Genomic DNA, 16742 nt, shown 5'->3' on the forward strand with positions numbered 1-16742 from the left:
CTGTTAAACACTATGTCATTCCTACTAAGCCAGATAGCCCAACATAAAGCAGATGCTCCTGTTAGCAGTTTTCGTTTTAACTTGGTTCCCACCCTTCTAAGCCAATTACCAAATAAATGAGTAATACTTTGAGGTGGAGTTAAATCAAAGGTATAGTGTACAACTCGCCACAGGAATTTGGCCACATGACAGTCAAAAAAGAGGTGTTGAATAGTTTCATCACTAGAGCAAAAGCAGCACAGTTTGTTACCATTCCAGTTCCTTCTTATTAAATTATCTTTAGTAAGGATAACACCTCTTTTTAGGTACCACATAAAAATTTTAATCTTCAGGGGCATCTTTAATTTCCACAGATGTTTGTCAAACTATACATTACCATTGCTAATAAGTGCATTATACATTGAGCTAACGGTGAACGTACCGGCTTGAGTCAGATTCCAACGAAAGGCATCAGCATTATTATTTAACTGAACATGACTAATGCGAGCAACCAAATCATGCCATAAATATAGATTGTGACCTGTCAACGTTCGTCTAAAGGACACGTTAAGAGGTACTCGATCGAAGACTGATGCTACCGTTGCATGTTTTTTCCGCACAATATTAAAAAGAGAAGGGTATTGCTGTCTAAGTGTATGACTACCTATCCATTTATCTTCCCAAAAACGTATTTGATTGCCATCATTTAACTGAAATGACCCAAAAGTCAGGAAGGAATCTTTTACTTTCATGAGACCAGCCCAAAATTGAGAGTCCCCTGGTTTCTTTTGAACTTGAGCAATAGTCTCATTCTTTAAGTACTTCTTTCTTAATAAGCTCTGCCACATACCCTCCTCATTAATGAGCTTAAACAACCATTTACTCAACAAGCATCTGTTTTGTATATCGAGGTTCTTAATGCCTAACCCCCCGACTTCTTTAGGTTGACATAAGACATTCCATTTGGCTAATCTATATTTCTTTTTATGTTCTTCTGATTGCCAAAAGAATCTGGACCGATAATAGTCTAGTCTTTGAAGTACCTGTTTCGGTACTTCGAAAAAGGATAACATAAACATCGCTAGACTAGTTAAGACTGAATTTATCAGAACCAAACGTCCACCGACCGACATATGTTTTCCTTTCCAACTACTAAGTTTTTTCTCAAACTTTTCCTCCACGATCTGCCAATCTGCATTCCTTAGCTTCCTAAAATGCATTGGTATGCCAAGGTATCTAAAAGGTATCTTCCCAAAAAGAAGCAACTACCAATACAGAAACAATGTAAGAGGCTGGCGGGGAGCTGGACCTTCCAAAAGTCAGGCTCGCCAAGGAGCGGTTGCATCGGCACCGCTGCCACTGCAGGAGCAAGCCGGCGCCGCCACCGCCGTGGTGGAGCGCGAGGGCCGCACGGCAGCAGGAGCCGGCCGCCGCCGCCGCCGTGGTGGAGCGCGAGGGCCGCATGGCTGCAGGAGCTCGAGGCTGCAAGAACCCGCTCCGCTCTTTTGCGGCCTCTTCTTCTTGTTCTTGGATGCGAATCTTGTTCTTGGTTCTTGTCTGTGCAGGTAGCTGTTCTACGGAATGCCCCCGGAGGGCGCAGAAGCTAGCCGGGAGCCGGCCGTGGGGTGCGGTGCGAGGGCCGTCGCCGCGGAGCCGGCCGTGGGGTGCGGCGCGAGGGCCGCCGCCGTGGGAGCCGGCCACGTGCAGACGCATGGGCAGCTGGCCGCCACCACTGCCATCGTGGGAGATTTTTTTTCTTACTTTTCTGATTTCTGAAATAGAGATGCATGTTGTATGGATTGCATCTATCTTGTGAACAATTTTTTGAATAATTTGTGGAATCAATGAGTATTGTGTGTTCGTCAATTCAATATTCTGTGTTTGATTCTTTCGAATGAATCGCTGGTACCACTAGTGGAGCATGCCAGGGGAATAGAGAGAGGATGCGGGGAACGGGGGAGGATCCAAGCAAACGGCGTAGCGGCTCTGGGTACCGGTTGATATTCCAACCGGTACTGAAAGAGGTCATAGGCACCGGGTGATTTACCCGATGCCAAAGGCAGACTCCATTGGTCTCGGCTTTCGGGTACCGGTTATAGAACCGGTACCTAAGGCTCTTTTCAACCGGTGCCTATAGCTCTTTTTGTAGTAGTGAGGGCTGCCACCCAGACTGCACCCCACGCTGCCCCCACATAGTGGGCTGCAGCAGCACCCGCGCCACACACCACGCTCCAATATATAATGTTTTTTCAGACATCAACGCATTCTTCAAAAACATAATATTTCAAAAAAAATAATTAGGCTTTCTGGAGCTCAATCTCTCTCATTTTCGTTTATCTTTTGAGGCTCAGTAGTGCTAGCTGTCTCTTACATTGTTTCTGTAACAAGTAGTTGCTTCTTTTTTCTGTCCTGTAGTTCCTATCCTGGGTTAAGCTGATGTCCCTAGCGGTCATGTATGAACAATATACTTTCCATAATAGCAGGAGTTTTTTTAAAAAAAAAAGAGTTCTCAAATAGTGTGGGCAGCTTAAAACCGAAGCAGCCCGCCAGCAGGGAAAGATTTATGCTGGCAGGCATTTATGTTGGTAATAGAATGCTACCTGTTCTGACGTTCAACATTGGTCACTGGACTAGTGTAAATCGCAACGGTGGCAAGATCCGACCAAAACTTCTACATGAACTATCACTACAACCGTGTGTTTTAGTATTGTAAGTACACTCAATATTAACCCTTATACTAAATAGCATACAATGGACCGAACAGTCGGAACAGAACGTGGCAGAATAGCAATGTCCACGGATAATCTTACTATTACTAATGGAATGCTCCTTTTAAACCTTCACGAAGACATCTAAGATTCTAGGTGGACACTCTAAAAAAAGAAAAAATTTAAAAATTATCACAAATATCAAAAACGTCCGGCCATCCTAATAAATTAGCCACATCCAGTTTGAAAATAGACTAAAGTAACCCTAAACATATATGTAAATTACCTACCTACTTCTACCATTATAAAATAGACTAAAGTAACCCTACATATGTATGTAAATTACCTACTTCTGCCATTATTATTATCATCGTGTAAATTGCTCACCTATGCTATTATAAAAATGATGCAAATAGCCCCCCCTAATTTTGCATATAAATCATCCAATTATATCATTATTAAAAGTTAAAGTAGCCCATAAACATAAATCTAAATTATATAATTATAACAAAGTATTAAAGTGCACCAATATAAATTTCAAAATTACTATATATATCATTACTAATATATTATATATATTTTTATTAATTTAAAAATAGGTAAAATCTTTGGCTTCGTTTGCTGACATAAAAACAACCATTTCCATGTCTTCGGATTCAACCCAAAAAGGTTTGCCTGCTCTTAGATGCATAAACCCTTGTGACCATTTCGCAAACTTTGTGGAACTCTTCCACTTCTAGTAAAAATTCTGATGTCCTTGCTTGATAATAAGCACTAGCAGGTTGGTGAAGCATAATCCTAGCATGAGGAAATGCTATATGTTTGGTGGGTTCTCCTTCAAGCAAAATGAAGGAGATATGGACCCACAATTTGTGTCACCATGTATTAATGTATGATGGAAGAGATAATAATGTCAATTCACGAACAAATGGTTCAGTTAAGTATATATATTAAATACACCTAGAGGTGTGATGCAAAATAAAATATATTACAATTAGATAATGATAAATATATACTTTATAGTATGTGTTAAAATATTTAATAAATGAAAGAGGACATGAGATAGATAATTATAATTATTAGCTATAAGTCTATTTTTATATTAATTCTAATTAGCTCGTACGAGAGCATAGGTTGATAGACTAGTTAATAGCGAATGGGAGATTTGAATATATAAGCTCTAGTGATTTTATTGTAAATGTGTTATTAGCATATAGCTGGCTGATACTTATTAGAGCATAAAATTTAGGTTTTACCCGGAGTCTAAAATCTTAAAAAACTATGAAATGTTTAAAGACACGTTACTTGGGACGTGGGAGCTCGGGGTGCAATCTGAAGATTTTCTAGCATCATGCCATTTCCAGGTATGCTTCTCCAGTTTATGGTATGCAATTTCGCTCACTTATCCAGTGCTTTTGCTGCTCCAACTATGCAAGAGTTCAAGTCGTCTCCAGCAGTCCACAGGGCGTCAACTCTGATCCAGAAACGTGTCGTATTACATTATTTGTTCAAGGCATCGTCACATCTTGTCTGCTCTCTCTCTCTCTCTCTCTCCCTGCGCGGATAGTACATGAAAGATCACAATGGAAGATTACATCTTTAGAGGAGAAACTACACGGAAGCTGCGATTGTTTTTCTAATTTTCTTGCGGGATGGTGTGTATGCAGTGATGATGTTTCCTTTACTTTTATGATCCATGAAAATCTATGATGATAGGGTCCACCACCACGGGCTAGAAAATTATTTGATTATATTGTCTTTTGAGAGTGTACATTTTTAATTATTTTCCTTACACTATCTGCAACTTGTAGAAATTGGACTTGTGAATTTCAGTAGAACTATAGATGAATTGCTCTATTACATCATTTTCATTATTTCCATATCGACATATGAAGCGCCTTGGGACCTGTTTCATTCTCAGTAAAAAGGTCGATGTTAAAGCGTTTTGTTCTTGTGTTCAGAGTGGCCAGATGACTGTGAAGCTAAACATGCACTCCCTCCCAAATATTAGTCATTTTGGCTTTTCTGTATATATTGATTTTAGTATGCAATATATCATATCTAGATGCATAGTAAAGAGAGGAAGAGAAAGATTTTTGCAAGTTATTTTCAGAGGAACCTACCGAATCAGGTTCTGGTCGGTATTGTCTAAAGAGGAAGAGAAAGATCTTTTGATAAACAGTTGTCGACTGATAGAAGAAGGGTGCTGGAGCTGTTTGCTAGAAGGGGGTGGAATTTCAGAAATCGGCAACTTTCTAGGTGTTACATATAACTATAGATGAATTCTTCTATTACATCATTTTTTATTATTTCCATATTGGGGCCTTTTCATTCTCAGTAAAAAAGGTCGATGTTAAAGCGCTCTGTCCTTGTGTTCAGAGAGGCCAGATGACTGTGAAGCTAAACATGTACACGCTTCGTCCTAAATATTAGTCGTTTTGGTTTTTCTAGATATATTTGTCATGGCCCATGGGCCGACTAGGCCGCGCGGGTTACTGTAGCACCGCACTCCGAAACCGGAAACGGAGAGGGAATTGAACCAGATTAAATAGCCGGACCCTGGGAAGCTAGTAACTCCGGTTCAAACCTTTTGCGCGAAGCGAGGACGAAAGCGCAAGAGAGTTATTTAGCAGGTGTGGTTTACTCAACGTGTAGAGTAGATCTTAGCTGTTATCCCGGGCCGGGTCGTTACAGGGGTACGGGCCGACTAGGCCGCGCGGGTTACTGTAGCGCGAGCTACTATAGCACCGCGGCTCAGCTCCTTACTCCCAAATTGGAAACGGAGAGGGAATCGATCCAGCTTAAATAACCGGTCCCTGGGAAGCTAGTAACTCCGGTTCGAACCTTTTGCGCGAAGCGAGGACGAAAGCGCAAAAGAGTTATTTAGCAGGTGTGGTTTACTCAACGTGTAGAGTAGATCTTAGCCGTTATCCCAGGCCGGGTCGTTACAATATTAATTTTAATCTGCACCTAAACATGATATATATCTAGATGAATAGTAAAGAGAAAGAGAAAGTTTTTTGTAGGTTATTTTCAAAGGAACCTACCGGATCATGTTCTGGTCGCTGTTGTCTAATGAGGAAGAGAAAGATTTTTTAAAACAGTTGTCGACATAGAAGGAAGGGTGCTGGAGCTGTTTGCCAGAAGGGGGTGGAACTTCAGACAGGGGCGGAGCCAGGGGGTATTCCCCGTATTCCCAGGAATACCCAACTTATTTTGTCAAAGAACAAGTATATATAAGGTATGTACATTTGTGTAGTTTGTGTTGGGCTAAAATTTATTGTTTATAAACCCCTTAGCATACTATATACTCTAAATTAGTGAGATATCTATAGTATAAACTACACTATGATATAAACTACATTAAAATTTACATTGTTCATATATTTTGTATCTACACATTTTATATTGGGAATACCCAACCTCAAAATCCTAACCTCAAAATCCTACCTCCGCCACTGACTTCAGAAATCGGCTGGCTTTCTAGGTGTTACAGTCTGGTTTCGTTAGAAATAAAAATCGACATTAGTTGTGATGTTTTAGCTTGGGTTTGTTGCTGATTGTCAGGGTTGTTGGTGCAGCCTGCATGCTGTTCTCATTAAATTTATGGGTTTTTTGATAGGAAAACTCTAAGGGAAACCCTCAGAGCATAAAGGTGTGGCACCCAGGATTTGAATCATGGGTGGGAATACTCCAACCAATGGCCTTTGCCACTGTGCCGTGAACCTCTTCGCCATTAAATTTATGGGTTGTGGAGTTATAGCTGGGGTCGATTGCTGAATGTCAGCGTTGTTTTGTTGGTGCAGCCTGTGTGCTGTCCTCTTTAACATTCTGTTGGCGTAGGCCTGGACAGCCTGTGTGGTGCTTCGTTGTTGTCTCAGCACATCGTCTGGGATGTGTCGAGGCCGGATTTGCTTGTTCTAACAAAGATGCATAGTAAAAATTATGCATATAGAAAAACTAAAATGATTAATAATTTGGGATGGAAGAAGTACACAAGTGCCAATTTTTTATATTAAGGACTAAATCATGTCTTCTATATCCAACTTGTGGGTATATACAGTCAATGGTTACAAGAGTTCTTAGATTCTAATCCTCAACAATGTGGAGCACAAGAACACAAGAAGGAAAACTCTAAGATAAAGGAAAAAAGAAGACTAAGCTTCGTTCTTCTTCTTCATCCATGCATCGATCTTGTGTTCTTTTGATTCATCTTCAGTCCATTTCATTTTCCGTCTGCTTAGAAACTTGATGTCGAACTTAGAATACTTTTATTCTATCTCTCACACAACAGACTCCGCCTTGGGAAACAACTGTCGAGGCAAAGGACTTCCAAAGCCTTCAAGACGGATACGATGTCAAAGACGCCATCATTGCCCATCCAACAAGCCGGAATAGAGTTTTCACCCGAAGATTCTTGACCTTGCCGAAAGTAACACAACCAACGTCTCAAGGAAGGGAAAAGACACCTAACGGTGCCTTCGCCGCTGACACCGGCATAGATAACCGGGTAAAGTTTTCGCTTGTTGCTCCTAGACGACCACATTATCTCTGCTGCAAGAAATATGTCAGCCTCCTGCTGCATAATGAGAGGGGAATCAAGGCGTCAGCCTCTCGACCCCTCCCACCGGCACCAAGTCCGTGCCACAGCGGCAGCAAGCACAACATTGATGAACATCATTCATGTCGCTGAATCGCCACCGGTGGTGGATTAGACTGCGCAGGAGAGCTGGGAGTGGGAAGATGAAAGGAATCAGGTGCTCGTAGCCTAAGAGGGGAGGGGGTGAATTAGGAAAACTAAAAACCTTAACTTATGGCTCCAACTAGTTTGCATAATATTTAAACTAAAACATACTATCTAAATGTGCAACTATAGTTCAACTAGTGCGAAACCCTCATCCCAAAACAAATTTTGTAACCTATAGTCAATCCTAGCTTGATCTACACTAAGAATGTAAAGGTACACAAGTTGCAAGATGAAATGCGGAAAGATAAAGAGGGGATGAGAGGAAGCAAACTCTCGACACGAAGATTTATCCCGTGGTTCGGTTAGGCACAAAGCCTCTCCTACTCCATGTTGTTGAAGCACTCTATCAAGAGTATCGCTTCTGACCCACCAAATCTCTTTCGGGACTCTTCTTGCCTCGCCACCAAGGCTTGCAAGTCACCACAGTCACCTTAACCCCTGGTTCCATTAAGGAGCTTCTCCATGAAGGATTGGGGTTTCCATGTCCCCCGCGCAAATATGTTGACACCGCTCCACACCAAGCCGGAGGGTCGTTGACGTTGCCGGCGAGCCACCAAGACTCTCAGGGCCGGCACACCAAGTACAAGTGTTGGTTCACTCTAGAACCACAATAGAAGGCACCAAACCTTGCTCTCTTACTCGCTCAAAAGCTAACCTAGAACTAACACTCTCAAAGGTGTGCTAAGGACTAAGGATTTGATCACTAAGCACTTGGGTTGGCTTGGAGGTGTTCTTCAATGTATATAGGGTCTCCTTGAACTCCAGCAACTTGAAAATGACCGGGGTGAGGTGCTTATATAACCCACCAAGTTGAACTATCTATTTGTAGCCATTATGTCTTTTTCTGCGCGGGCATCAAAACTTCCGATGGAGGGGGGGCGTCGGATCTTCTGGCCACACTGCGCCTAAATAGTAGTCGTTGGCAGTCTGACAGCTGACGTGGTAGCCATCAGAAGATCCAATGCTTTGGGAGATTGATGACAACACAATCAAAGCAAGCATAAAAAGGCCTTTGGAAGATACTTGCTTTGATCCACACCATATCCGAGATTGTAACGAAGACATTCATCCCCCTTTGGGAGATACTTGCTTTGATCCGTATTTCTCCCCATATGGAATCAAATCACCTAAAAAGGCCTTGCAAAATAATATAGCTCAAAGGGAAAAGTTAGTAGTCCAGAAAGTTAGTTCCATGAGTCATGATCCAATTATGATATCAATGAAGATACCAATTGAAAAATCACTAAGGTGGATCACAAAAACATGAAACTTGCATGACATGAGCTAAGTTTTCCACAAAGTGTGTGCAAAAAATGATATTGTGAAAATCAAGTGCACAACTATGTATTAGACCAAGAAAGCTTTGATCATATACACAGAGATAGCTCTAAGAAGAATCAAAGAATTGATAATGATTCCAATTGAAAGTTAGAATCTTGCATATCTCCAAGGGTAGATTAGTTACCTTGATTGTTCCAATTTGAAAGTGATTTGTGTAAAGCCAAATGAAAGATCTTGCATGAAGAACACTTGGTACATCAAGGTGAACAAATGTATGAGCACATCGCCTATGAAGTTAGATATGAAATTTAAGTCCAATAGGGCATAGCTCAATATGCATGAAAGCACACTAGTTTATCAATCACACTGATAAAGTTGTTAATTCACATTGGAAGTGAACAATATTCTCTTAGAGTGATATCTCCGTTGAGAGACTATAAAAGATAACCTTGCAAATATGTTAGTCTCCAAAATCACAAACAATAGGATGAACTCCCCCTAAATGCGTGCATTTAGTATTTGAATCACCAAACAAATGTATGCACAATGTTTATGACAACAATGAGAAATTTGCCCTATAGCTCGTGTTTATGGTACAAAAATGAAATACATACCTCACGAAGTCCATATACCATGACGGTTAACTTTGTGTAGCTTTCTACACACTTATCAAACCATGTAGGTTGCTTATGGGTTAGAGCAAGATACAAGCAGCCCACCACATATAGCACTAGGAAATGCAATGCATGCAAACATCCTAGCAAAAGCAATGGAGCTACGTGATACTTGAATTGAAATCTAGCTACCATTGCCTTAAGGGGGACATGGGCAATAAATGTCAAAGATGTGAGCTTGGCTTATTTAGCTTGAATCTTCTTATCTTCTTATTAGCCAAGCCTCCAAATCCCCTGAAGTCGGTCTTGGGCTTCAAGTTTTCTTTGGAACTCACACCATTTGAGGCCCCTTCATGTTGGTGATGATTTCCTTGGGCACCCAAATGGAGAGGTTCCAACTCCAATCCTTCTTCCTAAACTTGTGAGCAACCACCTTGCCATTGCTCTTCTTCTTGATCTGGAGCTTTTGCTTTTGTTCTTCCGGTTGGGCTTGGTGTAGATGAGAGAACTCTTGATTGTAATCTTCTTCTTGTTCTTCTCATCTGAAAGCTTCTCCTTTGGTTGAAGGCACTTGTTGGACTTGTGGCCTTATTGAATGCACTTGAAGCATGTCACGGTGGACTCCTTCTCAACCTTCTTCACCATGTTTTCACAGTTATCTTGAGAAGGTTGGATAATGCTCTTTCCCTTCAATCTTGCCAAGTCCTTCATGAGCCTTTTTACTTCTTGGTTGAGCTCATCATTCTCCTTGGCAATGAGGTCATTGCATGATTCTACAACAACATCCTCAACCTCAAAGCATTTCTCATTTTTCACTATGACTGAATTGTCTCGACGGTGGATTGGACGCCTCGACGGTGAATTGAACGGCTCGACGATGAATTGGACGTCTCAGATATGGTTTGAACATTATCCATGAAACCTAAAAATTTCTACAAATATGATCTTACAAACTTGTTAGTCCCATTGATTGCGTTGTTACTCGATCACCAAAATCACTAGAAATGGCCTAAATGGGGTCATGTTCATTACAGAAGACACCATGACGACACCTCCAAGGAGGTAAACAACACCCGTAGGCGTCGCGGTCGTCTCGCCAGCAGATCTGACATGGCTTTCGCCAATGCTTGCCCACCTCCTCAACGAGCGAAGCAGAGAGCCCCCCGCTGCTTGATCTTGCTCGGCGCGCAGGAATTGGCCGCCACCGCCACACGAAGGCTGGCACCCGAACGCCGAATGCTGCCGTGTGATCCATGAACCCGAGCCACCATGTTCGCCACACCAGCCCCGAAAGCATGACTCAACAGGCGCACCGCGCACCCCTGGACCGGCGGGATGCCATCCCTTACGCAGCCACATCCACAGGCCGCCGCGCGTGGGGTTGCCATGGACGCTGCTGTGCACCGTACCCGCCTAGATCTAGAGCACGGAGTGGCCCTTGGGCAAAGAGATCCCACCCCCGCCATCCTAGAGGTTGTGCAGGCTTCTGGCGAGCCTCTCCATTGATGGAGAGGGTGGGAGGAGGAGGGAGGGGAGTGGTGTCGTTCACGCGCTCTTGTAGTCTTGTCATAAACAGCCTTTGTTCTAAAGTTGTTTAATACAAGCTAATCAGCTTTAAAATAAACTAACTAGCTTGTTCGAAACATGACGTACTATTTGAGAACGGAGGTAGTAAGCACGTGCTTACACAGAAGACTTCTGTGGAAAATAATTTACATGCAGTAGGCCCGCCACGTCAGCTCCATCTTGGTGTCATTAGTACGAGGTTCCTCCTAACTAGCTAGAGGTCCAAATGCAACGGGCCAACGTCATTGTCCTTCTACTAGAGCCCTCGTGACACACCCAAACAAAAAAGAAATGAAATGATTGCTGGTAGTTTTAGCGACAACAGAGGACAGCACTCACCCACTCCGTCCATGACAAGGCTGCAGGGGCATCAACTCTTGGTACCACCACCACATGGAGTGGACCCTCGCTCGACCATAGTATTCCCATGCAGTCAATGCGTAGTCAACTACGTATGCAAATTACAATGCAGTCAATGCGTAGTCAACTATGTAGTCATGGAGTAATTCTGGCCTTATACTCTCTTGATTCTGTTGTTGATTCTCTTGATTTTTTTGTTTTTTTTTCCTGAAGTGCAGATGAGTTGCTCATCATTCTTCCATTACTACATCTCGACATACACTCTGATTCCATTATCCTTTCTTCATTATTAAAACGAATGAGTTTTAAAGGAAGTAGAGCCCGGGAGAAATGGGGATAATGCGCTGCACTATTCAATCAAAAACAGAATAAATGAGGTTTGAGCTTATCCTACTGGAATTTGACGTCCTTGAGAAATTTCAGTGAAATTCTTGCACAACATCTCACCTCTGAGGCCTTTACTTACTTGTGTGGCAGCACTGTAAATTCCAGTTTTGCAACGAAGTCTCGCCGTGGCTTCGTTTTCCTTTGTGGACCGTTCTTTGACAGAAAAAAGGGGAGACAAGCAACGTGCTCTGTCCTTGCCTTCAGAGGTGACGACCCAGGCACGACCAGAAGCAATAATGCTCTCCCTGCCATCTAGCTAAGAACGCCATACATCCAATTCAGACCCCCAAGATCTGCATTCGGAACTCAAAATCTCTCAACCTCAACCAGTGCCGCTGCCGCCACCTCCAGCATTTGGGGATCAGATCAATGCACTGGCATTGAGTTGATCAATTTTCGCCGCGTAACGGCGCTCGTCAAGGGGAACGCCTGAGGGGTCGCGAAAGAAAGGAGCCGAGGGGCGACGCGTCCGTTCCCTCGCCTCCGGCCTCGCTGCCGGTGGTGACGAGGAGCGGGGTCCGTCTCTTCAACAGATCGCCTGTCTTCGTAGAGTCTTAGTCGAGTCCACCTAGGTCTAGGGTTTGCTCGCCGCCGATGTTCGGTGGTGGAGTTAGTTTTGCCGGAGGAGTGTGGCTCCTCTGCGGCTTGCTTTTCCTGGCGACGCCGGCAATGCGGAAGGGATGGCGGTGCAGCAGAATAATTTCTCCCAGCCTCTTCCATTCTCCGATGGCGATCTACTCCGATGTCAATGGAGAGGCTGGGGAGACCTGTCCAGGAGTCGAGGGCTGGCGCATCGTCGTCTTCTTCATGTGATGATGTTGTTGACCCTGTTAATCTCAAGAAAGATGATCTTTGGTGAAAATCCGAGCTTTGCTCGGGTTGCCGGCGGTGGAATCGAAGGATGCGTCGTGGGTACGGGAGTTGGCCGATGTGCTTGGGAGGCAGTGTACTCGGCTGACTCGGCCCAGAAGTAAGCCCTCCTCTGCGGCCTCCACCTTGTGGAGATTGGCTCTGGTGCCCGACGACGATTGGGAAGCGACTTCGGCGGCGGTGACGAACGGATCTTTGAAGGCTTCGAGGAAGATGAAGAGTAGCTTTGGACTCCTTGGTAATTTTCCTTTTCTTTGGGGTCCTGTTTGTGAAAGGGCTGGTGTAATGCGCTAAGATCAATATATTTTCTCAAAAAAAAAATGCACTGGCATTGAGTTGGAACTAATCAAGGTACTTGGTCTTGATCCAGTAATACATAAATCTTCGAAAACAACTGTGGAGTTAGGTTAGTGATACAAATATGCGAGTAAGAGGTATGTTTTTTCTTCTTTTATGAGTATAGTTGGTGGTCATGTTTCGCACTTAACGACTGTCAACACCCTCTAAGCCATGTACTCCTACATATTCTCCCTAGAGGCTCAATGCAATACATCACCACATTATACGCATCCTACTTTCCTACATGGCATCAGACACCTAGGTTACGAGATCCTAACCCTAGCCGCACCGCCGCTTCCGCTGCACCCGCGCGCCCCCGGGGAGATCGAGATTGATCTCCGCCGGGGGCACTGCCCTCCTAGGAAGCACCGCGGATCCCTCTGATCTGCGCCGCCATCGTCGTCAACAAGCAGTAGGAGGGCTAACCTCTACCGTTGCCATGGCCGTGTCGCTCGTCGGCATCACCATGGCCCCGCCTTGGGCCGCCGTCGCCTCTGCGTCGTCGTCCCCGGCCCCGCTCAGGGCTTCCCCGCCCCTTCCGCGCCTCAGGCTAGCCCCCTCCTCCAAGTGTCGCCGCCGTTACACGGACTAAGTACCGCGCGCGTGCGCGAGGGGAGGAGCCAAGACCGCACCGTCGGGCGGATGGGCCGAAGCATCACCGGTCGATGTTGTTGTCGAGCCGCCGCGTCGTGGGCTCCACCCCACCTCCCTTCCCTCGCCGGCTCCCTCCTCTGCGCCGTCGGCCGCCGCCACCCTTCCTCCCGAGCGCCGCCTCTGCTTCTCGAGAAGACGCGGGTGTGAGGGCAGATATTGGCATGTCCTGCTGCTGAACGGAGGAGAGCCGCTCGGGTTTCCGATCTCCTCTGTTTTCTCTGTCCCGTGTTCATTCACCACACGGGGAAGCGATAAGGAGGAGAGAGGAATTCGCTACGTGCACCCGAGATTGTACCCGAAGATCTCCCTGCTGCTGCTGTGCGATTTTTTAGGTTTTTCCCGATTAATTATCGGGTTTGCGTCGCCCTGTCGCCGCTTCATCGTCGACACCCTCGAAGGACGAAGGTGTTGCTGCGCCCTTCCAGGCTGTAGCGACGATGTTCGTGATCAAGCCACCCTACCGGTGTCATCACCTTTTTAGACGGTGGCACCACTCGCTGCCAGTCTTCGTCAAGCAGGCGCTCGATCCGCCTTCGCGCCTCGAGCCGTTCTCGCGCGGACAACGCCGCCGATGTTCCTGAAGGAAGACGTCGTCGCCACCCCTGATCTGAGCGCGACACTTGCTACAACCTGCGCCGTCACCACCCCTGTCCTGAACGTGACCTAAGTCGCAAACCGCGCCGTCTACCATCGTCATCCGCTGCACCGTCCGGCTGCTGTCTTCGTCAAGAAGTTGCTGAGCTTGTGTACTCGAGCACCTCGACGACGCGTCAACCCGCGCCCCCTCCACGGCTTCGACCACATCCACCTCGACTTCGGCTACTATGGCACTAAAGGGCTATCATCTGCATGAGTCTCCAGTCAAAGCTTTCGCACCGGCGTTCCGACTACAGGGGGGATACGTCTCTATTGTTCTCCTGTCTGACCGTTCGTGTTGCTACCGCTACGACTGTGGGGGGGGGTTAGAGTATATTAGGCAACTCCGAATATGGTTAGTTTAGAATGATTGTAATCCCGGGATAATCTTTCTTATCTCTAGGAGAGGCAACTTGCCCTCCAAGCTATGTACTCCTACATATTCGTCCTAGAGACTCAATGCAATACATCGACCACATTATACGCATCCTACTTTTCTACAGTGTTGTTCGCGCACTCTTGTAGTCTTGTCATAAACTGCCTTTGTTCTAAAGATGTTTAATACAAGCTAATCAGCTTTAAAATTAACTAACTAGCTTGTCCGAAACATGACGTACTATTTGAGAACGGAGGTAGTAGTTAGCCCCTGTTTAGATCACAACCCGTAAACCCTGTAAACGCAAAAAAAAACATCACATCGAATGTTTGGACACATGCATGAAGTACTAAATAAAGTCTATTTACAAAACTTTTTACATGGATGGGCTGTAAATCGCGAGACGAATCTAATGAGCCTACTTAATCCATGATTTGCAACAGTATTGCTACAGTAACCATCCGCTAATTATGAATTAATCATGGATTAATTAGCATCATTAGATTCGTCTCGCGATTTACAATCCAACTGTGCAAAAAGTTTTGTAAATAGATTTCATTTATTACTTCAAATTAGTAAGATTCCATCGCAAAATTTTTGCATTTCATCTAAACAAGCCCTTACATGCAGTAGGCCCGCCACGTCGGCTCCCATCTTGGTGTCATTAGTACATGTTCCTTCGAACTATCTAGAGGTCCAAATGCAACGAGCCAACGTCATTGTGCTTCTACTAGAGCCCTCGTGACGCACCCAAACAAAAAGAAACGAAATGATTGCTGGGAGTTTTAGCGACAATAGAGGACAGCACTCACCCACTCCGTCCATGACAAAGGCTGCAGGGGCATCAACTCTTGGTACCACCACCACATGGAGTGGACCCTCGCTCGTCCATAGTACTCCCATCCAGTCAATGCGTAGTCAACTACGTGTGCAAATTACAATGCAGTCAATGTGTAGTCAACTACGTAGTCATGGAGTAATTCTGGCCTTATACTCTCTAGATTCTGTTGTGCATTGGATCTGAGAATTTTGTACCATTTTTTTTAAAATCCAAAGGCTTTATTATTTTTTGTTTTTTTCCCTGAAGTGCAGATGAGTTGCTCATCATTCTTCCATTACTACATATCGACATACACTCTGATTCCATTATCCTTTCTTCATTATTAAAACGAATGAGTTTTAAAGGAAGAAGAGTCCGGGAGAAATGGGGATAATGCGCTGCACTATTCAATCAAACACAGAATAAATGAGGTTTCAGCCTATCCTACTGGAATTTGACGTCCTTGAGAAATTTCAGTGAAATTCTTGCACAACGTCTCACCTCTGAGGCCTTTACTTACTTTTGTGGCAGCACTGTAAATTCCTGTTTTGCAACGAAGTCTCGCCGTGGCTTCCTTTTCCTTTGTGGACCGTTCTTTGAAAGAAAAAAGGGGAGACAAGCAACGTGCTCTGTCTTTGCATTCAGAGGTGATGACACGGGCACGACCAGAAGCAATAATGCTCTTCCTGTCATCTAGCTAAGAACGCCATACATCCACCTCAGGCCTCCAAGATCTGCATTCGGAACTCAAAATCTCTCAATCTCAACCATGTTTTCCCTTCCCACACATACTCACACATTTTCTTTTCATAAAACAATTTGTACTGAGTGTGTCCTAAGCGTTCTAGCAGCGATTAACGTCCAAACGCATTCAGACATTAATCTAGGTGGTCAAGGAATGGTTATAACAAATAAAGGGGTGGCTATCCAACCATGTTTTAAGCAGACAAAACATATGCAATTTTATAAAATAGGCCAATAGGTTGTGTTTCTAAAAACTAGGACAGAAGCATTCATCAAAGGATGGGATTGAACTTGCCGTCTTCAAATCCTTCCGGGAGTTCCTGATCGAAGTACTGTCCTTCGGGCTCGGGGTCGCAGAACTGGTCCTCGTTCGCTTGTTCGCAGTACTGCTCATCGACAGGTTCTCCCTCGTTCACACCGTGATCTACGACGCATACAAACAAACACACAATCAAGAAAAAGAAATAAAAGTTTTATCGCTGAGCTCGATTCGGAAACAATTAAGGTATGGAGATAGAAGTAATATTTTTGAGCGGTTTTCTAATGGCATGGCCAAAATTATGTTATGAAGGGCATGGTAAAGTTTCAGGTCGATCGGAGGTTCTTTGGCGCATGAAATGATAGGTTACAGAGAGGCTTAGGGGTTAAACAAGGAGTCAGG

This window comes from Panicum virgatum, chromosome 8N (assembly GCF_016808335.1).
Source record: "Panicum virgatum strain AP13 chromosome 8N, P.virgatum_v5, whole genome shotgun sequence".
Taxonomy (NCBI): Eukaryota; Viridiplantae; Streptophyta; class Magnoliopsida; order Poales; family Poaceae; genus Panicum; species Panicum virgatum.